The 26,357-nt window shown below is 44.0% G+C and overlaps 1 long non-coding RNA gene across 1 annotated transcript; it reads right to left on the reverse strand.

The window, feature by feature from the left end:
• Positions 1–23,319: 23,319 nt before the first annotated feature.
• LOC145549430 (uncharacterized) lies at positions 23,320–24,675 on the reverse strand. Its single transcript, XR_014085409.1, has 2 exons — positions 24,440–24,675; positions 23,320–24,204 (listed from the first exon to the last, which is right to left on the reverse strand). It is a non-coding gene; the product is annotated as an uncharacterized LOC145549430 (long non-coding RNA).
• Between the last annotated feature and the right edge of the window lie 1,682 nt (positions 24,676–26,357).

Consider the following 26,357-nt stretch of genomic DNA (forward strand, 5'->3'; position numbering starts at 1 on the left):
TGGTGTGTTCCTTCCGTGAGACCAGAAAGATCGTGAGACCAGGAGAAGGGAGCTACAGAGCTGCAAGACAAGAAGCTGAGTACCGCTACACGCATGAGGAAGTTACCCTGAGGCCCGAGACCTGCCGCTCTAAGTCAGTACTCTTCCTGTACTGGGAACCTGCTGCTGCAACAACACCTTCTTCATCATCAGGCCAGTTCTGGGGGTTCAAGATGCCAAACTCTGTCCGTCTCTCTCAAAGTTTCCCTTTTTTAGTCCACAGTGTCAGCATTAGGGAAAGATAGGCTAGATTATTGATTTTACTTATTTGATTATTTCTGCTACTGAATTAAGCTGTACTGACCCTTGCAAAATTTCCTTACTAATTAAATAATTAGCATTAAGAAAATCTAAAAGATGTTGTGGACATTCAATTAATGAGTCACCTTAAAGTTCTTTGATGGTCATAAAATAGCTATGAAGTTTGATTCTGGGAGGGAAAAGTGGAAAATGTTCTATAGGTTTCTTTTAGCCAAAACTAAAACAACACCCTTGGGACTCGCACGAGTCACTAAAACCAACCTGGTTCAGTAACAAGTGCACGTTGTAATAAAGAGAAAGAGCGACCGTTAACAGGTGTGCTCTGTGAAGCTAGTTGATTGCAGGCTGCTCAATCTGGCTAATTCACAGGGTGAAGAAGGGTGGGACATCTGGAGGGGGAGGTCGTCAGAAACCAGGCTAGTCTTTCTCGATGCCAGCTTAAACAGAGTTTACTCAGTTCTGGACAGTGTAAAATCCCATCAGATTTAGAAAACTCAATTCACCCATTAGATGGAGAGCTGGCTGCACATCTCCCTCCTCTGAGAAGGGGAAGTAGAGAGAGAGAGAGAAGGGAGGAGGGGAGGGGGGTGTTGCGCAACAACACTGCCATATTTGCATTTGGCACCAGGACACCCTCGGCCACAGTTCGATGATCGATTTTGTCATCGTTTTATCGGATCTGCGGCCATATGTCTTGGACACTTGGGTGAAGAGAGGTGCTGAGCTGTCCACTGACCACTACCTGGTGGTGAGTTGGCTCCGGTGGTGGGGGAGGAAGCCAGTCAGACCTGGCAGGCCCAAACGTGTAGTGAGGGTCTGCTGGGAACATCAGGCGGAGTCCCCTGTGAGACGGAGCTTTAACTCCCATCTCCGGCAGAACTTCGAACACGTTCCGGGGCAGGTTGGGGACATTGAGTCTGAGTGGACCATGTTCCGTACCTCCATTGCTAAAGTGGCTTATTGGAGCTGCGACCGCAAGGTTGTTGGTGCCTGTCGCAGCAGCAACCCTCGAACCCGTTGGTGGACACCTTCGGTGAGGGATGCTGTCAAGCTGAAGAAGGAGTCCTATCGGGCCTTTTTGGCCTGTGGGACTCCAGAAGCAGCTGATGGGTACCGGCGTCTTGCCTAAGGACCCACACTGGATAGCTCAATTTCAATGTTGTAACTTTTTGCCCCAGTCTGTATTCGAAAGACTGGGTGAAAGACTGGTGACTGGTAACAGACAATATATATATATATATATATATATATATATATATATATATATATATATATATATTGTCTGTTACTACCCAATAGTAAGTCCCGCCTACTCCTCACAACTCTTTGGACTCACTACTGCCCAGTTCTCTGTCCAACAGGTCCGGAAAATCCCCAGAAACTCGGGTCTTACCCTAGAGATAGTTTGTGGAGAATTATCTGTTTAAACTGGGGTCGGAAAGGACTCGTCTAGCTCTGACTACCTTCGATCCAGAAGTTATGACCCTTTACAGTTGAGAAACAATCAGCTGAGTAGCCCTCACAGCTGCATAACCCCTACAACCACTCCTGTTAACGGTAGCTCCTCTCCTAAAATAACGGCACTTGTTAACGGCTAGATTAAGTTTAGTGACTTAGATTTAAGTCCCAGGGTCATTATTTTAACACTCACCAGAGGAAAACACAAAGCCACCCTGTCTCTAGAATCATGTATGTTAACTTTACCACATTTAGGAGAACCAACAATAATTAAGACTGACACAATTAAACTCACTGTTCACAATTCCCATTATAATTTTAGAATACAATTTTATTAAGCAAGCTTTAGCAGGGGCATATGACAACAGGTTAATTCCCAAAGGTTATCAAAGAGGCATAAAATATAATAAAATCACTAGGATCAATCACATCCTATCCTTGTTCTTATCCCTAACCTGTATCACTAAATTCACTGAGCGAGGCTTTTGGGGGAAGCTGGTCAACTCATACCCGATGGTTCTTGGTCTCGGCAGCTGTAGTCTTTAGATGTCCTTGGTCAGAGTCTTTGTCCAGCCGGAGCAAAGTCCTCTTTCTTAAAGAGAAGCGGAGCGAAGACTCACGCTATCCTTTGAACGTGCAGACTCTTTGTCTTTAAAAGACCTCCGTCTCTTTTCCAAGTCGGCTGCGGTAATTTGGAGAGCGTTGGGTAGAGGCAGAGGAGTTGGTCGGATCTGGAACCAGGGTCGGTGGCGGGTGGAACTCGTCCCTTCTAGGCGGCGTGAAGTCCTGGAGCTTTCTCCCGGTCCCGGGGTGTGGTCCTCTGCTGGTCTTTAGCCTGCTTCCTCTGGTGGCTCCTCTTCTGCGCCGCGGACGGAGAACACTATTTCTCCCCCGAACATCAGTATTTATGCCTTCTAACCCAGGGCGGTTTGCAAGGCAGGACTATGTCTCCTTGGAGCCTGCCCATCGCATGATGTCATGCCTGGCCGGGCTGCGTCTCCTTGGAACCTGCCCATCGCATGAAGTCAGACCTTTGTCTGTTTGCCGAAAATCCCGGACTTTCCTAACGCCTTATGACTCACTGACCAGCGCCCTATGACTCACTGACCATCTGTTTCTAATTCTGCCCCACCCTTGTTTCTCGCTCAGTGAGGAGTGTTTTGCCTTTCAGTCTTCCATAATGTAATAAAATCAACTGATTAAGAGTACAGAGCATACATTATAACATTCTTTGATTAAAAGTACAAAATATATGTTTTGATCATACATTACAGACATTTCTTCATTGGCGTGTGTATTATCACTTTAACCTGTTACAACTTATAATCATCATCAAATCATAATGCAGGGCATACTGTTATTTCTCAGGCCTTTATTCCGTTTTCTGCGTGCACCTGGACGGATCTCACATGCTCATACCAGATTTCATGACAATATATATATATATATATATAATGACGTGCGGTCAGGGGAGGCCCTATCCACACCACCAGGATCTACAGCACTGACATTGGGATGTCATTCGGACTAGAGAAGTGTGGTCGGATGGTTACAAAGAGAGGGAAGGTCGCCCACACAGAAGGGGTCTCACTTCCAGAAGGAACAATAGCAGACATAGAGCACAGCTACAAGTACCTGGGAATACAACAAGCAAATGGCAACCTCGATGAGGTCACAAGGAAAGGAGCCACAGCCAAATACCTCCAACGAATAAGGCAAGTCCTGAGAAGCCAGCTCAATGGCAAGAACAAGATCCGTGCAATAAACAGTTATGCCTTACCAGTAATCAGATACCCTGCCGGAATAATTAGCTGGCCAATGGAAGAGATGAAGGCCACGGATGTTAAGACTAGGAAGCTACTAACCATGCATGGAGGATTCCACCCCAAATCCAGCACCCTGAGACTGTACAAGAGCCGTAAGGAAGGAGGCAGAGGACTAGTGAGTGTGAGAGCCACTGTCCAGGATGAAACATCCAAGATCCATAAATACATCAAGGACAAAGCCTCAACGGACGATGTGCTCAGCGAATGTCTCAGGCAATGGGGAACAGAAGACAAGGTGCTGGAAGTACCATCATGGGGGGACAAGCCCCTACATGGGATGTACCACCGACAAATAACTGAAGTGGCTGATGTCAGGAAAACCTACCAATGGCTGGAGAAAGCTGGACTCAAGGACAGCACAGAGGCTCTCATCCTGGCCGCCCAGGAACAGGCCCTAAACACCAGAGCAATAGAGGCTCAGATCTACCACACCAGACAAGACCCAAGGTGTAGGTTGTGCAAGGAGGCCCCTGAGACAGTCCAGCACATAATAGCAGGGTGCAAGATGCTGGCAGGGAAAGCGTACATGGAACGACATAACCAAGTGGCGGGCATAGTGTACAGGAACATCTGTGCAGAATATGGACTGGAAGCCCCGAGATCAAAGTGGGGAACACCCCCAAAAGTGGTGGAGAATGACCGAGCTAAGATCCTGTGGGACTTCCAGATCCAGACAGACAAGATGGTAATGGCAAACCAACTGGACATTGTGGTGGTGGATAAAGAACAGAGCAAAGCCGTTGTGGTGGATGTAGCAATACCAAGTGACTACAACATCAGGAAAAAGGAGCATGACAAATTGGAGAAATACCAGAGCCTCAGGGAGGAACTGGAAAAGACCTGGAAGGTGAAGACCACAGTGGTGCCTGTGGTCATCGGGGCCCTCGGTGCAGTCACCCCCAAACTAGAGCAGTGGCTCAAACAGATCCCAGGAACAACATCAGACATCTCAGTCCAGAAGTGTGCAGTTCTAGGCACAGCCAAGATACTGCGCAGAACCCTCAAGCTCCCAGGCCTCTGGTAGAGGACCCGAGCTCAGAGGATGAAACAGACCACCCGCGGAGGGTGAGAAGGGAATTTTATATATATATATATATATATATATATATATATATATATATATATATATATATATATATTCCTTTTTTCTTTGTCAGAGTCCTCCCAAGAATTTAAAACTACTTTCAGCCTGGGTACAAGTGTATTTTTAGTTTACTGCAGATATACTTATAGGCAGTACACTTAATAAGTAGTATACTTAAAGTGTATTTTTCAGTATGTTTGAAGTATACTAAAGTATACTTTTTTTTCACCTGGGAGTACCCGACCGTACCCCCTCACTTTCAGCCCTGTATACGTGATTGTCTACACACCTTGATGACCTTAAAAATAATCAAACCTGTTGATTATTTTTAATCAGCAGGTCTGATCAAACCCTGTTTTCTTATTTTAGTGAGAAAGAAATTACCCCAAAGATGCATTCTATGCGCTTCGGACCAATACGTTACATCTTTATGAGAGAAAAACTGAGGAAAAGTACTATTTACATTCGAGCGAGGTTTTCACATACTTTTATTTTTATTTTCTTTATTTTGTGCGCGTGTTAGGTTAATGTCTGAGGATAAATGCGATTCAGTTTCATTACGTTTAAATCAATAAAATATTAAAATCATGAAAAACATTGTGCTTCTTGGTCTAAATAACTGAATGCAGTCAGATTTCAGTGTATTTAGGTGAGTTTTAATACTTTGTAGTTTGATATTGTTCACAGAAAAAGTTTGCATGGCTGACGCACATTTTCACGCCAGCAAAAAAGTGTGCGTTTATTTACGCAAACCTTGACGCAAAGTTAATTTTAATACGTGCCGACTTTTGCTTAAAATGTGGGACCACACATTTTTTGTGCGCATGCACGCTTTATACGTGAGCCCCCTGGTGTTTAGAGAAATATATATATATATATTGATATATAAATAAAACTTTTTTTTAAAATACAACTTACAGAAATAATAGACAAGCATATATAAAACATATAAAACATTTCTGCATAAAGAAAAATATACTCTTACCAGTAAGACAAAACAAAAATGAAACCAAACAACTAAAAATAAAATAAATTAAAAACGAGTCAGGGTAATTTTCTAAATTAACTGGTTATACTGCACTGATTACCTTAGGGATGGTCCGCCGGATCACTGATGGCTCCTCACAACATTCAGCATTTCCTTTGTTCTGGGCGTGATGCCCATCATCTGGTTGACTGGGAGGAGTGTTCCCACATTCCTACATGTCAGATCAGGTGATGGTTGAGGCCTTCCATTGGGATAATCATGATCAACCTGGATGATTGTCACTTTGTGGAGGGAGCACTGTCATATTTCATGATCAGTCATGCAACTCAGCTGCACGCTGCCATGCTGTTTTTGCCAGCATTTATATCATCCTCAGACATTGTTATCTCCTGGATCCTGAACTTTTGCCATCCCTCTTGAACCTTTTATCCCTCATCTCAATGTAAAATTGCCTCTATACCTTCCCTGTTTCCCTGACTCTAGCCTGGCTAAAGACCAACCAGCTGAATCCTCATTCTGCCTGTTTTAGTCTCTGCCCCTCTTATTTTATTTTTTTTTATGTAACATGAATTATAGAAAAAATTAGTAAAATATCTTGTTCCTTTAATCTAGAGGGCAGAACAACCTAAACTGTTCACCAATGAGATGTGAGGCCTCAGTACCTGCACATATAAAACACAACAGTGAACCTCAAAAAAAGGCAGCCACGCACACAGCAGGTAACGCTCATCATTGTCATCATTGGAGGCATGAACACCAGACAAACATCCTTTGGTTTTAAAAAAATCCAACAGCTGTGGCAGATCCCTTTGTCCCCATTCTTCATTCATTTTCTACATTTGTACAGCTTTCACTGTTAAAGCTGCAGAAGATGCAACTTTATTTTTAAAATCAATCAGACAGACAAACTACTATGAAATGGCATGGAGATAATGTGATGGTGTGGCGAGGTGACCTTTAAACACAGCCACTGCTACCTCCCAAGCACTGAAAAGGCCTGACCTTTGTAGTACCATTACAGAAGATTCTAATCTGAAAGCCAGGGAGGGAGGGGTAGGGGGGTGTCCGGTAGGCACACATGTACACACGTAAACCACCCAGACACACACACTGGCATCAAATATAGTTTTATTATATCCTTCATGATATGTGACACTAAAAGCATATAGACCTAGAAGATAATTCAGAGTGTTACATAGACATGTATACACAGAAACAAATAAAAGCAAACAAATATGAGACATGTGACCTGTGTGCATGCAAACAACATTGTAACCTTCCTGTTGGCTGCAAAGGCCAAATGTGGTAATAGCTTCCTCTATGTTAATGCCGGTTGGTGGAGTCCCTTTCTTTTCTCCTGAGTATTCCTGTCAGGGAGAGCCTGAATCGTTTTGAATTGCAAAATTCCGAGAGCAGAAGGCTGCATTGTTTGTAATGCAATTGGAAGTGTGTGTTTCGAAAAAAAATACACAAAGATGTCCTGTGGAGTGCTGCAATAGAATAATAATGTTCAATGTTGTGAGTATTCAGATGTGAGAGGGTAGATTCAACAATCTCATTAAACAAAAAGAGAACTGGTAGTAATTATGGCTGTGGGAGAGAGAAAAGATCAATATCCATTGATTATGTTCTGCCTACTTAGAATAATAGATGATGTTTGAATGGGTGATGTGATGACACAGTTTCATCACATTAGAAAAATAATTAATTTCCAAGAAAATAAATAGTTTCAAGTCAGAAATGGTTCATGATTTGCTTTAGGATCAGTCAGCTTAAAACAAGATGAATGGCATTTATCTGAAATTTCAAGGCCATTTGAATATAAAAACATTTTATTCATTTTGCATATTATAAAATGTCAGACTTAAAATGTACTTTTACTTACTTACTTAAATTTAGTTAGTAAATTTACTAACTAATTGAGATTTGAGTTTTTATCATCGGAGATCAGGCCTAAAAACTCCAGCCTGACCCGTCCTGAGCCCATTGAGGTGTGAACCGATCTGACAGAGCTAATTAGTGTCAGTGCTGTAGGCATTCACACTTTTGAGGTCATCCACTATTTCCATACACTTTTCTGCACTTATGTGTACTTCTGCACACTTTGTGCTATTTCAACCATTCAACTTTTACCATACTCTTCTCATTCCAGACATTAAGGCTCTGTCTTTTGATATCGATATCTTCTACAATTTTTGAAATATTCCGTTATTTTTCTGATAATCTTGAATGAAGCATCCCATAATTCCTAAAGAATTCTGTTTAAAACTTTGCACTCTTTCACACCTACTTCCACATACTTTCAGCTAGAAAATTATCCATCCATCCATTTTCTTCCGCTTATCCGGGGTGGGTCGAGGGGGCAGCAGCTTCAGAAGGGAGGCCCAGACTTTCCTCTCCCCAGCCACTTCTTCCAGCTCCTCCGGGGGAACCCCAAGGCGTTCCCAGGCCAGCTGAGAGACGTAATCCCTCCAGCGTGTCCTGAGTCTTCCCCGAGGCCTCCTCCCGGTGGGACGTGCCCGGAACACCTCACCAGGGAGGCGTCCAGGAGGCATCCTGACCAGATGCCCGAGCCACCTCAACTGGCTCCTCTCAACATGGAGGAGCAGCGGCTCTACTCTGAGTCCCTCCTGGATGACTGAGCTTCTCACCCTATCTCTAAAGGAGAGCCCAGCCACCCTGCGGAGGAAACCCATTTCGGCCGCTTGTATCCGTGATCTCTTTCTTTCAGTCATGACCCAAATCTCATGACCATAGATGAGGGTGGGAACGTAGATCAACCGATAAATCGACAGCTTCGCTGTTTGACTCAGCTGCTTCTTCACCATGACGGACCGGTACAGCGCCCGTATCACGGCCGACGGTGCCCCAATCTGCCTGTTGATCTCCCGCTCCTTTCTTCCCTCATTCATGAACAAGATCTCCAGATACTTAAATTCCTCCATTTGGGGCAGGACGACCCCCCTGACCCGGAGAAGGCACTCTACCCTTTTCCGGCTCAAGACCATGGCCTCGGATTTGGAGGCTCTGGGCCTCATCCCGGAAGCTTCACACTCTGCCGCGGACCGCTCCAGCGAGAGCTGCAGATTACGACTTGATGAAGCCAATAGGACCACATCATCCGCAAAAAGCAGAGATGCGATCCTAAGGCCACCAAAACGGATCCCTTCAAAACCTCGGCTGCGCCTAGAAATTCTGTCCATGAAAGTAATGAACAGAATCGGTGACAAAGGGCAGCCTTGGAGGAGTTCAGGTCTCACCGGAAACGAGCCCGACTTACTGAAGTCAATGCGGACCAGACTCTGACTCTGGTCATACAGGGACCTGACAGCCCGTATCAAAGGGCCCGGTACCCCATACTCCTGGAGCACCCCCCACAAATTCCCCCTAGGGACACGGTCGAACGCCTTCTCCATGTCCACAAAACACATGTAGACTGGTTGGGCGAACTCCCATGCACCCTCCAGGACCCTGCTGAGGGTGTAGAGCTGGTCCAGTGTTCCACGACCAGGACGAAAACCACACTGCTCTTTCTGAATCCAAGGTTCGACTATCCGAAGGACCATCCTCTCCAGGACCCCTGAAAAGACCTTACCAGGGAGGCTTAAGATTGTGACCCCCCTGTAATTGGAGCACACCCTCCGGTCCCCCTTTTTGAACAGGGGGACCACCACCCCAGTCTGCCAATCCAGCGGAACTGCCCCCGATGTCCATGCGATATTGCAGAGTCGCATGAGCCAACACAACCCTGCAACATCCAGAGCCTTAAGGAACTCCGGGCGGATCTCATCGACCCCCGGGGCCCTGCCACCGAGGAGCTTTTTGACAACCTCGGTGACCTTGTCCCCAGAGATTGGAGAGCCCAACCCAGAGTCCCCAGGCTCAGCTTCCTCAATGGAAGGCATGTTGGTGGGATTGAGGAGATGTTCGAAGTACTCTGCCCACTTGTCCACAACGAGTTGAGGTCAGCAGCGCACCATCCCCACCATAAAGTGTTGGTGCTGTACTGCTTCCCCCTCCTCTGGTCCACCTCCGGATGGTGGACCAGAATCGCCTCGAAGCTGTACGGAAGTCTTTCTCCATGGCCTCTCCAAACACCTCCCACGCCCGAGTTTTTGCCTCAGCGACCACCCAAGCCGCATGCCTCTTCACCTGTCGGTCCCATCAGCTGCTTCTGGAGTCCCACTTGCCAAAAAGGCCCAATAAGACTCCTTCAGCCTGACAGCATCCCTCACCGAAGATGTCCACCAACGGGTTCAAGGGTTGCCGCCGCCACAGGCATCAATGAAGGCACAGAACATGGTCCACTCAGACTCAATGTCCCCCACCTCCCTCGGAATGTGTTTGAAGCTTTGCCGGGGATGGGAGTTAAAGCGCCGCTTCTCAGGGGACTCTGCCAGACGTTCCCAGCAGACCCTCCTCACTACACGTTTGGGCCTGCCAGGTCTGACTGGCTTCCTCCCCCACCACCGGAGCTAACTCATCACCAGGTAGTGGTCAGTGGACAGCTTCGCACCTCTCTTCACCAGAGTGTCCAAGACATACGGCCACAGATCTGATGAAACGATGACAAAATCGATCATCGAACTGCGGCCTAGGGTGTCCTTGTGCCAAGTGCACTTATGGACACTCTTATGCCTGAACATGGTGTTTGTGATGGACATTCCGTGACGAGCACAGAAGTCCAACAACAGGACACCACTCGAGTTCCGATCAGGGGGGTCATTCCTCCCAACCACACCCCTCCAGGTCTTACTGTCATTGCCCACATGAGAGTTGAAGTGCCCCCAGCAGAACAAGGGAGTCCTCAGGAGGGGCTCTCTCCTGTACCCCCTCTAAGACTCCAAGAAGGAGAAGGGTGGGTAATCCGAACTGCTGTTCGGCCCGGAAGCGCAAACAACAGTCAGAACCCGTCCCCCCACCCGTAAGCGGAGGGGACGGGTGGGGGGACGGGTTTCCTCGTTCACCGGGGTAAACCCCAACATACAGGCGCAGAGATGGGGGGCAACAAGTATGCCTACTCCTGCTCGGCGCCTCTCACCGTGGGCAACTCCATAGTGGAAGTATGTCCACCTGTCAAGGAGACTGGTTCCAGAACCGGAGCCATGCATCGAGGTGAGGTCGACTATTTCTAGTCGGAACCTCTCAGCCTCACAGACCAGCTCCGGCTCCTTCCCCACCAGAGAGGTGACATTCCACGTCCCAAGAGCCAGCTTCTGCAGCTGAGGATTGGACCGCCAGGGACCCCTCCCTCGGCCACCGCCCATCACACACTGCACCTGACCCCTTTGGCCCCTCCGACAGGTGGCGAGCCCATTGGAAGGGGGACCCACGTCTTCTCTTCGAGCTGAGCCTGGCTGGGCTCCATGGGTAAAAGCCTGGCCACCAGGCGCTCGCCATCGTCCACCACCTCCAGGCCTGGATTCCAGAGTGGGGCCCCGGTGACCCGTGTCCGGGCGAGGGAACACTAAATCCAACATTATTTCTCATCATCGGGGTCTTCAGGCTGCGCTTTGTCTGGTTACTCACCTAGGACCTGTCTGCCTTGGGTGACCCTACCAGGGACATAAAGCCCCAGACAGCATAGCTCCTAGGATCATTGGGACACTCAAACCCCTCCACCACGATAAGGTGGCAACCCAAGGAGAGAAACTATTCAAAACTCAAAATGTAGTTATGTCCTTAAGTTACACATTATGGTCAGAAAAAAGACGGATGCTCTTTTTGCTAAGCACTTGCTGTAAGAATTCTGAGGGTTCCAAAACTTTCTCTTCCAACTTGCTCATATTCCTCTCTTTCTACACATATCATACACCAAAACGTAGGTTGGAAATCAGAAAATGTGACATTTACAAATCACCACAAGGAAGTAAGGAGTAATCTGATTCTGCCACTCACTGCTTGCCTGCCTGCTTTACATGGACTACACTGGCAGCACAGCTGTGTAAGTGGAGCCCAGTCTGAGAAGGAACTTTGTATCACTTGTGTTAAAGATCCCTGTTGTGTTAGAACTCTGAATTAATGTACAGAATGTGACTTACTGAACACATATTGACAGTCTGTCACCTGTCAATATAGAGTGACTTTAAACACTGTAGCAGCTTGGAAAAATACCACTAACACTGCATTGATCAGTTACTATAGGTAAAATCTACTGATCAGAACTGATATCGGGGTGCGGTTATGGCCTCAGACCTGAACCTTCAGACACAGAAAGATTGTTGTAAAGGCTGCCTTCTATCACTTTCATTTCCAAAGGACTAGTACCCCTACAAGATCTTGATACTCATTCCATGTTTTTCTAATTAGTCAGTTTGATTACTGTCATTGTAGGTGTGCCTTAAAAAGACATTTAAGCAGCTGCACCTGATCCAGCAGGCTGCTGTCTGTTTTCTCAATAACCATGATCCTCTAATCTGGAACAAACTTCCAAAAATGCAAAAATGCAGTTTTATAAATCATGGTTAAAAATCTCATGTTTATATGTATCTTTGACACGTCATTGATTTTAGTTTGTAGACCAACTTTATTTTACTTTTGTTACGACCGGCGTCGTAAGGTTAATTATACTAACTTGAGTGTGCAGGTACCCGTCCCTGATTGGCTTTCCAGAATACAACGGAAACGTCTAATTGGCTGCTTCCCGGAGGTGACGAATATAAAGGCTGCTGAAGCGGACTTCCTGTGTTCCATCCTCTACTCATCTCCACCGGCCACACCCCTTTCCTTTGTTCACCTGTGTTAAGAGTTCTGGCGTGTAGAACTGAGCTGCCGTTTATGTTTCCTCAGTTTTCTCGTATTTTTCTTAGGAAGGTAAGTTTTTGTCCTTTGGTTTATTTACTTTCGATTAAGTAAGTTTCTGTTACTATTTAGGTAGTTTCCTTTTGTTTGTTGTTTTTGGCGATAGCTCACTCTGAAGCCAAATACTCCATTTGTAACATCTTTATCAAAAATACATCATTTTAAAATAAATAATAATTATCAACTGTTCAACTTTGTGTGTGTCGGTTGTTGAGATCAGAGGAGGATGGATCCTTCATGTTGCGACCAGGCCACCCCTAGACTGGTCGTAACACTTTCCTTTATTATACCACTGCAGCGTATAGTTTTTTTTACATGTTTTCATCATGCAAAGCATTTTGATTTGTCATGTTATTCACATGTGCAATGTAAAGAATCTTAAGGTCTATGGTTTTATAGTTTTTTTCTGGGTTTGTAGATTTGTTCATTTTTTTCTGTTTCCTTAACAACAAGGTTGTTAAAAGTGCTTCATATCATAAAAACATAATACAGTAACAAATTATGAAACAGCAATAAACACTTCATTTTGTAAAACATACTCAAAATGATCAATGTTACTATTATTATGAAACAAATGCAACTCTAAAAAGCTGGGATTTTAGTCTAGAACAGTGTTTCTCAACCTTTTTCGGGCCAGCGCCCCCCTAGCCTTTATCCAGGTCCCTCACCGCCCCCCACCAAAGAATTTATAGGCTACTTTGCACTGACAATTATTTTATTGTTAATGTTACTATTATTATTGTAGATGTTTTGAATCGGCGCACCGATTATGTTTTCCCGTACACTTCAGCGCGCCTTACGCTCCTTCACCTCGCGCACATAACGGGGTAAATGTAGCGAGTTTTGCCCTAAACGTCTGGAGGAGGTGGGTTGGGGGGGAGGCGAGTGTATGTTTCTACGCCTCTTCGTGGGGGGGCGCTGATTTATGTTTTCGCATCCACCTGAATAATGTGTAGTTGCGCTTCTGCCCATGGCACTTCAACAATATTATTTTACCTTTTATCTGGAAATAGTGTCTGTTTATTCTTGCCTCTGTATTAATTATTGCTCGAAAGGTCTTGCCATACCAGTTTATTCCTCTTTATTTACTTTAGTTTCTTAGTTTATACTTGCATTTTGTTCTTCATTCATTTCCATTTAGTTTCCTTTGATTAGTATTATCCTCTCTCAGTTTATTGCTATGTATGATTTTTTTCACTGTTCAGCGTCGGATTCTCTGTTTTTATGCCATAATTCACATCTAGTTCGTCACTCCGTTTTATGTCCCGCTTCTCCTGTTTCAGAGGTTTTTTTTTACCCCCTAAGATGCAGGGCGGTCGGGAAGCGTATCAATGGGGAAAAGGCAGACTGACCTAAACCTTTTAAAACAACGGAAACAATTTCGGTTTTCTGATTATTGAAATGTAAAAGTGATGTGGTACCGTTGTTCCATCAAACCCGTTTCATACCGGACCACTTATAGCTCCGTGTTAACGCTATAAAATGAACGCTCTCTATCGTGGTATCACCCATGGAGGGATTTCTTGATTTTAATGGATTCATTTTTCAGAGGGATACAAAGTGAGGGTATGGTGATTTTAGTAATTACATGTTTATAAGAGCGATTTTCTGTTGTCCTTCCATGGAAGCGGGCAGCTTTCAAACGGAAATAAAACACGTTTCAATATAAATTGCTGCTTTGACATGATCACAGAACTGACAAAACATATGTAGCCTACATAAATACCAGACAAAGTGAATCATCAGCCGGTGTAACGCTGAACTGATGCGGAGCTGAGCCATGAAGCTACAAACACTGAATAGAAGAAGAGCTGCCATTGATACAGCTGCAGCCAAGCATGATTTGATGTTGCACAATAGTTTTACCAAGTTGCTCAAAGTCTAAACTGGTATTGTTGTGGATTTAAGGTGTAAAGTTTACCTTCAACCAAATGACCCCAAAAGGCATCCCAGCGCCCCCCTTTTGTAAAAATGTCCGCCAGCGCCCCCTGCCGTCCTCTGAACACCCCCTGGGGGGCGGTACCGCCCACATTGAGAACCGCTAGTCTAGAATCTAGATTTAAAGGTATTCAGTGTTTCAGCTGTTTTTTGGGTTTCTGGAAGCTTATTCCAGATTTGTGGTGCATAGAAGGTGCTTCTTCATGTCTGTTTCTGGCTCTGTTGTTGGTCAGGAAGATTGATACAACAGCAGATCTTTAATGTATTGTGGTGATAAGCCATTTGGTGATTTATAAACTACCAACAGTATTTTAAAGTTTATTCTCTCAGTGGAAGGACTTTGGATCTGGGGTGAGGTTCTCCATCTTCCTGGTTTTAGTTAGAACTCCAGCAGCAGCGTTCTGGATCAGCTGCAGCTGGAGGATTGATTTCTTAGGCAGACCTGATTAGCTCTTGTTTCTTTGTCATCAAGAAGAGCTCCTACCCCCTCTGTGGGTGGTGGCCGAGAGAGGGGGCCCTGGTGATCTAAGGTGAAGAGGACATGGAACGCCACACCCCTCCAGTAAAACCTGGATGGGTGTGGTTGGGAGGAGATCCTGGGGAAGAACCAGGACATACTGGAGGAACTATGTTTCTTGGCTGGCCTGGGAACGCCTTGGGATTCCCCCGGAGGAGCTGGAACAAGTGGCTGGGGAAAGGGAAGTCTGGGCCTCCCTTCTTAAGCTGCTAACCCAACGACCCGACCCCGGATAAGCGGAAGAAAATGGATGGATGGATGGATAAATGGATGGATGGATGGTGGGAGCAGTGTGATAAGAATTGGGAACTTAAATTTAAAAGCACCATTTATTAAAGATAAAATTGGTTGCAATGACTACTAAAAAGTTACCTTTAAGGCACACAGACCCACTACAGATGAGGCTTGAGACAATCTCACAATTCAACAATTTTATTTATTACACATTGTTTTTGTTCAAGCAAAAAATACTAATTTAAAAATCACACATTAAAAGTCAGTTCTAGCATAGCTCAGAGATTGGAGTGAAATTCAGGGTAGTGTCCTAAAAGAAAAGAAACAGCAAACGGAACAAAGCAAAACAAAAGAAAATCGTGCACCAAACCAGAAGTAGTACCACCACCCAGAAAGTCCACCACCAACACCACGAGCTGGCCGTTCCTGTTAAAATAGAAGAAACATTCAAATTACAAATACAATTATACAGTTCAGTCCACAACAACTCAAGCAGCAATAGTCCGAATTAAAAGTCTGTCCTGGGAGGAACCGATCCGCTGTAGCAGACGCCACTCAAAGCGGCACTAGAAGGATCAGTCCGAGCTGGTCACCAATCAGCCCAAATCAGCCACACTGGACGAGTGATAGGAGCCGCTTTACGATGACCAGGACGGCGGGCATGAAGCCAGCAAACAGGACGACAGGTAGGCAGCCGAAAGACTATCCAGATGACAGGCGGACCGCCAGTCGGGGACAACCAGAACAGCAGGCAAACAGTGGGCCAAGAACAAACAGCTAGCCAAGGACAAACACTGAGCTCTTTATGTAGTGCCTCTAACAGGAGGGAGGAAACGTGGAGCTTGTACAGGCGGCCAGAGGGACGATTGATTGGCGATCAGAGTGTCGTTAAGCGCATTGTTTGAGCACGCGCATTAATTTGCAGCTAGCGTGCAGCACCAACAAACGCAGAGGTCTGAACCGGAAGGAAAACAACGTCATGTCAACCAGGTGAGGGAGGGCCCTTTATATACAGGCAGCCAGCGAGCGCCACAGCCAATTAGATTCAGGCACTTTTGTGGTGCGTTCAAAGCCTACAGGGCATACTGCCACAGATGGATGGATCCTTTGTCACTTCCATCTCTTCCTCAGTACTTAAGCTATTCAGTTTCCTTGCTCATCACTGAATCCTTCTGTTATTCCTCTCCAGTTGTTTTTCTGCTAATTCCCTCCTTGAGCCTCATGTAAGTTTCCTTTTTATTTATTTATTTTTTAAAAGAAACTGAACTTTATCTGCTATCCTGGAATTTTTTCTACATTTGGGTCCTACCAAAAACACTGACATTTTTTGACTAGCTCAGCAGCCCACTGCTTCTGTCCAGGTGATGAAGCAGTGGGCCTGCTGGAATGTTATCATGTTGTGGTGATCGTCTGTGTTAAGATGCTGACGGAGTATTGAAATTCTAGAGAATAGGACCACCTGTGGGCTGCTGTGATGGCTGGTTACCATGGAGACTGAAAGTGGGTGGTGGCCAGGCAATAGGTGATGGTGGAGTGCAGATTTCTTTGGCACAAATCCCTGCTGCTTGAGTGTCAGAAGATATGACAGGTGTCATTTGGTCTCCTGCAAAAAGAAACACACCGTTTGCTACAGTATAGTTTTGATACACATGAAATGACAATAGATTTTACTTACTTTACCCAAGGGGTTCATGCATAAGAATTAAGTGGCATAATACCAAAAAATAGCCAAAAAATTAAAATGAATAAAAAGCAGTCAAAGCCCAAAGAAAAACTCATGAAACCTTCAAAAGGCTAGGGATTGATATTGATATTGATCAAGACCGCTCAGAAAAATTCAAATACTTTGTCTTCTTGAAAGACAAGGTAAAACTTGGTGGTTTGACACTTTTTTGCTTGTCACTTAATCTCCCAGTTCCTTTAGTCAATTGCACAAATCTGTCTTTCCCCATACATCAATAACACATTTTGCTTTTTTAGCCACAACAGCATGGAATGAAGGTGGACATCTGAAGTAGTAGCTGTGATGCTAAACTCAGCTTGTGATGGAGTCAAACGCTCAATCACCAGAGGAAGCAGAAACGGGTGACGTGTAGCAAGGCTTGTGCAACACTGACATCTTTTGGTTGACTCCTCTGTAAAGGAGGTGAGACTTGAGTCACTGCAGCATAAGAGCCAACTACACCACAGTAAATAAAGATTATGATCACATTATGCAAGTGACTGCTTTATCTGTTCACACTACCTCTCCGTTTTCATATCTGGACAGTTATTTGTGTTCTAAAAAGACAGAGAGCCTGAATGACAAACATCGACAAAACTGATGAGTCCCAAAAGTGAAAAAAAAACTAGAACTCTGTCCAGATGTTTATTAAATAAGGAAAGAAACAGATTGATCAAATAGTTTATTATTGATTTTTTTTAGACAGTTCATCAATGCTTATTCTTCCAGATTTTGATGTAAAATTATCCTCATTCAACAAAAATTGTTTCTGATAGGTAATGAGAGAGTTTCCTCATAAAAAAATATAACAATGTAAAAGAAGGATCAAATAAAAAAATGAAAACTTGATGTGAAGGAGAATTTACCCTTAAAGCTGCAATATAATATAGTATGAGACAGAAAATCTGTGAAGAATTGAGTTCTTCCTCCTCACAGTGCTCCTGCAGCCACCTGGAGAAATGCATTGCTCCCGGTCAGAAAGAACCAATCAGAGCCAGGACTCTGGGTCTTTGGACTCCAGCCGGATTACAGAAAGAACTGAAACAGTTTATGTCGGCATTTGTTTGCTCAATTCTGAGCCTTGCATTTAGTTCTCTTCTTTTTTAGTTCTAATCTTTTTATGATTATTTATGTGCTGTTGGAAACGCCTGTTTTTTTGGTGTTTTTCTTTTTCTCCTTTTTCTTTGACTGCAGGTACTACAACACATTTTACTGTCACGTGCACAATTACTGTGTGTAACTGTGCATGTGACAAATAAAACTGATTAAATTAATTAGGTTTGTTTAGATTTTATCTAATGTATTTTTTTATTTTTATTGCTATTTTCTGCTTTTGTGGGGTGCTATAGTTTCATGTGTTTTCATAATCATTTAATATTCACAAACAGGGGTGCTACCAGGAATCTTGGGCCCCCTGAAAAAATGTTTTATTGCCCCTCAGGTGACATCAAGACCCAACAGTAGAGTCAGACTGTAATACAATTAATCTGGTTGCGTGTGTTGTTATTGTGTCCTGCAAACTTTGCGTTAATTCTACGTTTTTCTATCATAAAAAATCATAGTCAGGCAGAAAGAGAGTCATGGAACAGGAAGAGCAGGTTTCCTGAAGAAAGAGGAAGTTTCCAGCCTGCATCAGTATAAAAATAGTTCAGACCATTCCTTATTTTAAAGACTTAAAGGTTTAAAGAATAAAATCTAAACATGGGGAGGAAGCCGGTCAGACCTGGCAGGCCCAAACGTGTAGTGAGGGTCTGCTGGGAACGTCTGGCGGAGTCCCCTGTGAGACGGAGCTTCAACTCTCATCTTCGGCAGAACTTCGAACACGTTCCGGGGGAGGTGGGGGACATTGAGTCTGAGTGGACCATGTTCCGTACCTCCATTGCCGAGGCGGCCTATTGGAGCTGCGGCCGCAAGGTTGTTGGTGCCTGTCGCGGCGGCAACCCTCGAACCCATTGATGGACACCTTCGGTGAGGGATGCTGTCAAGCTGAACAAGGAGTCCTACCGGGCCTTTTTGGCCTGTGGGACTCCAGAAGCAGCTGATGGGTACCGGCGGGCGAAACGGCATGCGGCTCGGGTTGTCGCTGAGGCAAAAACTCGGGCGTGGGAGGAGTTTGGAGAGGCCATGGAGACAGGCTTCCGTACGGCTTCGAGGCGATTCTGGTCCACCATCCGGCGACTCAGGAGGGGGAAGCAGTGCAGCACCAACACTGTTTATAGTGGGGATGGTGCGCTGCTGACCTCAACTCGGGACGTTGTGGGCCGGTGGGCGAAATACTTCGAAGACCTCCTCAATCCCACCAACATGCCTTCTGTTGAGGAAGCTGAGTATGAGGACTCTGGGTTGGGCTCTCCAATCTCTGGGGACGAGGTCACCGAGGTGGTCAAAAAGCTCCTCGGTGGCAGGGCCCCGGGGGTGGATGAGATCCGCCCAGAGTTCCTTAAGGCTCTGGATGTTGCGGGGTTGTGTTGGCTAACGCGACTCTGCAATATCGTATGGACATCGGGGGCAGTTCCCCTGGACTGGCAGACTGGGGTGGTGGTCCCCCTGTTTAAAAAGGGGGACCGGAGGGTGTGCTCCAATTACAGAGGGGTTCACACTCTTAAGCCTCCCTGGTAAGGTCTATTCAGGGGTCCTGGAGAGGAGGGTCCGTCGGATAGTCGAACCTCGGATTCAGGAAGAGCAGTGTGGTTTTCATCCTGGTCGTGGAACACTGGACCAGCTCTACACCCTCAGCAGGGTCCTGGAGGGTGCATGGGAGTTCGCCCAACCAGTCTACATGTATTTTGTGGACTTGGAGAAGGCATTCGACCGTGTCCCTCGGGGGGCCCTGTTGGGGGTACTCCGGGAGTATGGGGTACCGGGCCCTTTGATACCGGCTGTCAGGTCCCTGTATGACCGGTGTCAGAGTCTGGTCCGCATTGCTGGCATTAAGTCGGGCTCGTTTCCGGTGAGAGTTGGACTCCGCCAAGGCTGCCCTTTGTCACCGATTCTGTTCATTACTTTTATGGACAGAATTTCTAGGCGCAGCCGAGGTGTTGAGGGGATCCGTTTTGGTGGCCTTAGGATCGCATCTCTGCTTTTTGCGGATGATGTGGTCCTGTTGGCTTCATCGGAATGTGATCTGCAGCTCTCACTGGAGCGGTTCGCAGCCGAGTGTGAAGCGGCCGGGATGAGGCTCAGTGCCTCCAAATCCGAGGCCATGGTCTTGAGCCGGAAAAGGGTAGAGTGCCTTCTCCGGGTCAGGGGGGTCGTCCTGCCTCAAGTGGAGGAGTTTAAGTATCTGGGGATCTTGTTCACGAATGAGGGAAGAAGGGAGCGGGAGATCGACAGGCGGATTGGGGCAGCGTCTACTGTGAAGCGGGCGCTGTACCGGTCCGTCGTGGTGAAGAGAGAGCTGAGCCAAAAAGCGAAGCTCTCGATTTACCGGTCGATCTACGTTCCCACCCTCATCTATGGTCATGAGCTTTGGGTCATAACCGAAAGAACGAGATCACGGGTACAAGCGGCCGAAATGGGTTTCCTCCGCAGGGTGGCTGGGCTCTCCCTTAGAGATAGGGTGAGAAGCTCAGTCATCCGGGAGGGACTCAGAGTAGAGCCGCTGCTCCTCCACGTCGAGAGGAGCCAGTTGAGGTGGCTCGGGCATCTGGACAGGATGCCTCCTGGACGCCTCCCTGGTGAGGTGTTCCGGGCACGTCCCACCCGGAGGAGGCCTTGGGGAAGACCCAGGACACGCTGGAGGGATTACGTCTCTCGGCTGGCCTGGGAACGCCTTGGGATTCCCCCGGAGGAGCTGGAAGAAGTGGCTGGGGAGAGGGAAGTCTGGGCCTCCCTTCTGAAGCTGCTGCCCCCGCGACCCGACCCCGGATAAGCGGAAGAAAATGGATGGATGGATGGATGGATCTAAACATGTTGAGTAATTGGATAAAACCCAGAGTAAAATACTTACATTAGTAATAATAACTTATAATTAAGCCAATAATCAATGTTGGTTTAACCAGTGGTTGATGTTGGTTTGATTAAAATAATGTTTAAACTTATTCTTACAGTTATGTAAATACTTACAGATGAAACAAGTAACTAACATGGTATCAAATAATTAGAATAATGGATTATTCCTGGTTTCTTTTCAGAAATGTCTGTAATAACTCACATTATGATTATAATAAGAGTAACTAATAAGTTGTGGTTATTATCATATTATAAATAAATGCTAAATCAGAGAAACTTAAAGACATTGAACTTGAAATGGTGTAAAATGTAACTGTAATTAAAGGTCACTGATGTTGTGTTGGAGGTAGATAGTAGGTGAAAGGTCAGGGGGAAAGAGGAACTGATAGGAGAGCAGAGGTGACCAAAGCCTTATTGCTAGAACTTCAACTTTCCTAAGAAAAGGTTGGGCAAGCAACAGACGTAGGAGGACTATTGAGCAACTCAGGGACATTAAAACAGAGATCAGGTCATAAGGTCTCCAAGGTGATGGATATGAGATCATCTGTCCAAGCAGTCAGCCAATGAGAGGCACAGCAACAAAGCTAGCCAATGCAAACACACCAAAAGGTGGATAAACCCTTTATAAGGTGGGTGCAACAGAGGAATCGTTGGTTGGATCCTTCAGGCAGCTTCGAGCCAAGATCGAGATGGACAAAGAACTCTGCAGCTGAAGAAGAGCCGGGGCCACAGAGCCGAAGACTGTTCTGCACATGGGGACCAACCCGTTAGCCCCGCAACATGTGGCTTCAAATCGCACTTCTCACATCAGCTGGGTTTAGACCCCCAAGAAAAAGACCAAGGCAAAGAGGAAGATAAAGACAAAGGCAAAGAGGAAGAACTGGTGTGTTCCTTCCGTGAGACCAGGAAGATCGTGAGACGAGGAGAAGGGAGCTACAGAGCTGCAAGACAAGAAGCTGAGGACTGCTACGCGCATGAGGAAGTCACCCTGAGGCCCGAGACCTGCCGCTCTAAGTCAGTACTCTTCCTGTACTGGGAACCTCCTGCTGCTGCAACACCTTCTTCATCATCAGGCCAGTTCTGGGGTTCAAAATGCCAAACTCTGTCCGTCTCTCTCAAAGTTTCCCTTTTTTAGTTCTCAGTGTCAGCATTAGGGAAAGATAGGCTAGATTATTGATTTTACTTATTTGATTATTTCTGCTACTGAATTAAGCTGTACTGACCCTTGCAAAATTGCCTTACTAATAAAATAATTAGCATTAAGAAAATCTAAAAGATGTTGTGGACATTCAATTAATGAGTCACCTTCAAGTTCTTTGATTCCTCATATGTCTGACGTAGCTAACAGGGACAAGCTTACAAAGGTGATATGTAAATGTTAAGTGTTTTGATTATCTGTGCAGTGTGCAATCTACATAGATATATCTATATAAACATATATAGATCTGTCTATATTGTGCCCAAGCTATCAGTCGAAGCTGAAGTTAGCTTCTGAATGTAGCATCTGATTCGGAAAATAGCTAACGGGCGATTACTCTTAATTTTTCACTATCTTGAGCTTTTTTAATGTGTTGTATTTTAAAAACAACACCTAGACATTTCAAACCTAACTAGATTATTCTGTACTAACAGCAGAATAAATAAAACTTTTGTGAAACCTAATTGATTTGTGAAATTTGTAAAATGTCAATAAGATTCCAGAACACATTAGATCTGAAGTATTAAATTGCCATTATTTGTTATTTTAACTTTCCGTTTTTTTTCTTTATTATAGTTGGAGTTTTGCAGGAGTTCAGTTTTATGGCTTCCTGGAGGGAGAGATCAGCTGAGCTAATGTTGCCAACAACTTTTCTCCTAGTAACTTCTCTTTATATAGAAAGTATTTCCATCAGTTGCTCTTTTTCCGTTTTGTATACAGTATTTGCTCAATTTCTTATTTTTACCTTAATGCTTACCTGGTCAGGTGAGGTGGAAATGTACATCCTCTTGATTACTGACAAATGTCAGAACCACATGGACTGAGCTGGTTACATCAGATCAATCTGAATCTTTATTTCTCATTAAAACGACTTCTTGTCATTTTAAGACATTGTTATAAAATGTCATCTTTATTCTGCTGTAACAATGACTACATTCCTAAAATTAAAATGTCTTGTATCCTGACCTTAATGCTCCCTTATACAACTCACAGAACAGATGATTGAAATAAAGGCATTTTTTGAAAATATATTCTGTGATTTTATTATAGAAATTGAGGACGAGAGGAATCAATTAAAATCAAATCTGGTTTTAAAAAAATCTTGTAAGTCATATCATCCAGCCTTATTAGTATATTAAATTATATGACTACATATTACTTAATATTCACATTTCTTTGCTGGTATAACCTAAAACTGTTGCATTTTAACATCTCACTTGAATTCCTGATCTACATGCAAATACTTGATATAACATTAACACTGAGAAAAGGGGAAAAAAAGGTTTGTGAAATGTAGAGAATTACAAACGAGATTCAATTTTATTGTAGGAACAAACAGGATAGCAAAATGAACAGTGAATATATAATATACTTCCTAGCAGCTAATCAGACATCAGACTTGTTTTGCCTTTACTGGTGATGAAAACTCGTCACTCTGGAGGAGAGGAAGTCCAGCTCAGCCCCGTCCAGGATGACTGCAGGGTCAGGGTAGCCAACAAAGTCTGCAGGTAGATTTTTGCATATCTGGTGCTCCGGTTTCAAGATCATAGTTTAACCAAGTAAATAAAAAGTTAGTCCACGTTGTGATGATCCCGCAGACAGTGGACTGATGGACGCTGTACCGGTCAGCTGGTCCAGGTGTTTGGATCCAGTGGAAAGGTAATCGGCACAGCGATCATGGCTCAAACATCACGAGGCGTTACGATGCAAACCTGAAAAATTAAAAAGAAAAAAACTAATAAGTGTCCATATTTAGCTGCACAACGTAATCAAAACTAATAAATCCTCAGCTCTTTTTGAGAGTTTTGCTTGAAAATAAATTGACAATAACTCAGGAAATTAAATGTTTAAGTCAAATAGTTCTGGTATCAAAAAGAAACTGCAAAAAATGTTTCGGAGGTGTAACAACACTGAAGTTACTGAGTAAGAGAGAACTAAATACTTAAACTTCAAATTACACAATGATTTTTTACAATGTTTTTAGGCAATAATGTAGACGTATAGATCTGAAATATCTGCTCGGTTCATCAATAAATCACTTAATTGCAATCCGACGTTTTCGAAGATGCCTGCTCCCGCTGCATTAACAGCCAGCTGTCAGCTGGCCGGGAGCTCCAGGTTCGGTACACCGAGAGAGAACCCATGTCTCCCGGCAAATCGTTTTAAAAACTCCCGATAGTTTTCCCCTATGAGTGGAGGTGGAACACAGATATTAAGTCAGGCAGTAGTAAAATCTTTAGGTTCACTAAAGTATTTAATTTATTCCTGAGCAAATGAGTTTGACTGATTAAAGTTAAGCCTTCAGACATAATAGTTTTATTTAACTGTTAACTGTACTACCTGAGATCTGGAGAACATTTGAAAATGAATATCCCTTGTATACATTAAACATTTTAGAATCAGACAGATTTCTTTTTTTACCTTAATTACAAAAGGTGAAGAATAATACAGAAATAAGTCCGTTTTTTTTCCTTCGCCGCTCTGTGCTTCACGTTGTCAGGGTTGCTAAGCAACATAACGCCGAGATGGAGGCTAGGCTGCTAGCCGGAGGCTACAGTTTCTCTCTTCTGGTCGTCCATATTCGTGGTTTTCGAAGGACCCGTCTTCCGTAGACCGGGCCGTTTCTCACATAGACATAATAAAAGAACAGACGCCTAATGGACCGCTCTCGTCTTATCAAAATATATATATATATATATATATATATATATATATAATGCGTGTGTGTGCGCATAAACATGTATAGCCTAATGTATATTATTCAGTATTAATTAATGATTAATACTGATATATTAATCAGTATTAATATATCAGTATAACAGCATAGCCTGTTATATATATATATATATATATATATATATATATATATATATATATATATATATATATATATATATATATATATATATATATATATATATATATATATATATATATATATATATAACAGGCTATGCTAGCTGCAGCATAGCACAGAGTGAGGCAGAGGAAGGATGAGCAGCACCACATGAGATTGTGACTGACAGCACTAAAACTCTCCTGCCACTCATTGGTTCTTTCTAGATAGCACTGGGAGAAAGCAGAGGAAATAGATTTTTCACAGATTACGTCTCATATCACAACATAATGACAGTTTTAACAAATATGTCGAAAAAAATATTTTTATAAAAGTTACATACTGCAGCTTTAATTTCACTCAGGAGAGGACGGTACAAGGGACAAGTTCAATATATGAATATGTTGGTAAATGTTTTACATTAAATGCTAATGAAATGGAGGCAAACAGTAATCTATAGCTAATGTTGTCATGTCCTCAACCTCCATCGCCTTGTTGGAGTCGACATTCAGAGAAACTCCTCTCCAAAATGACCACACAGACAAGAGGGCGTACGTTGACTCTTTACTGAAGCCAGTTGGAGTAGGGTAAAACTGAGAAATGAACATACAAACGTTCAGAAATAAAACACAGTAGCAAACAATACAGCACTTAAAGGTACAATAAATTTGCAACAGAGAAAATATTTAGCGCACGGCTAAACGTTCTTATAAGGAAAATACTGCTTTTTTACAAATAGCTAAATTATTCTTAATTAACAAAATATCCATTGCAAAATTGAATACACACCAACAGTGCTTTCAAAGACCGACTGAATCGAAGTTGCAGTGTTACTGTGAGAAAACCATGCTTGGTATTCTCCTGCCTTGTCTTCTTTTTATGTCATTATCAAAAACGGCAGGCTCTTAAAATGTAGTATCTAAATTCTGCCACTAGATGTCAACAACTGAACACTTCTGTAGTATAAATCTGTGAAATGTCAATAAACTGACACACAACACAAATCTAATTATGCTAAATGGTTGATAATCTCACACAGTCTACCCACCTCTCTTGGAGAAAAACTGGATTATAAATTAACACTCTTGCCTTTTTCTCTCTCCCCCTCTCTCTCTATTTTTAAAACCTGATTTTATTATTTTTCTTAGCAGCGTAGTAATTGCCACAGTCATTCTTGTCTTCCACTGACTGCAGCTGAACAGCGTCACCTCAAGTGTTCCAGGCAGGAACGAACCATTTCATGCAAAGGTTCAGGACAAATATGGATGTGTGATTTTTGATCTGGGAGGGGTTACATACATTTTTTACAGCTAAAACCAATGTTCTAAAATACCATCTGATTAATTTTGTAATTGACAGGGCCCCATTTTTTTTATTTTTATTTCTATGAACAAAAAATAAATAAATAAATTGTGGAAGGCCCCCTGTTGGTTAGGGATCCTAGAAGTGTCATCACTTTCCCCCTCTTTACGGTGTCCCTGTTCACAGATAACTTTAGAAACA

The sequence above is a fragment of the Poecilia reticulata genome, chromosome 20 (assembly GCF_904066995.2).
Source record: "Poecilia reticulata chromosome 20, P_reticulata-male-v2, whole genome shotgun sequence".
In the NCBI taxonomy this organism is placed as follows: Eukaryota; Metazoa; Chordata; class Actinopteri; order Cyprinodontiformes; family Poeciliidae; genus Poecilia; species Poecilia reticulata.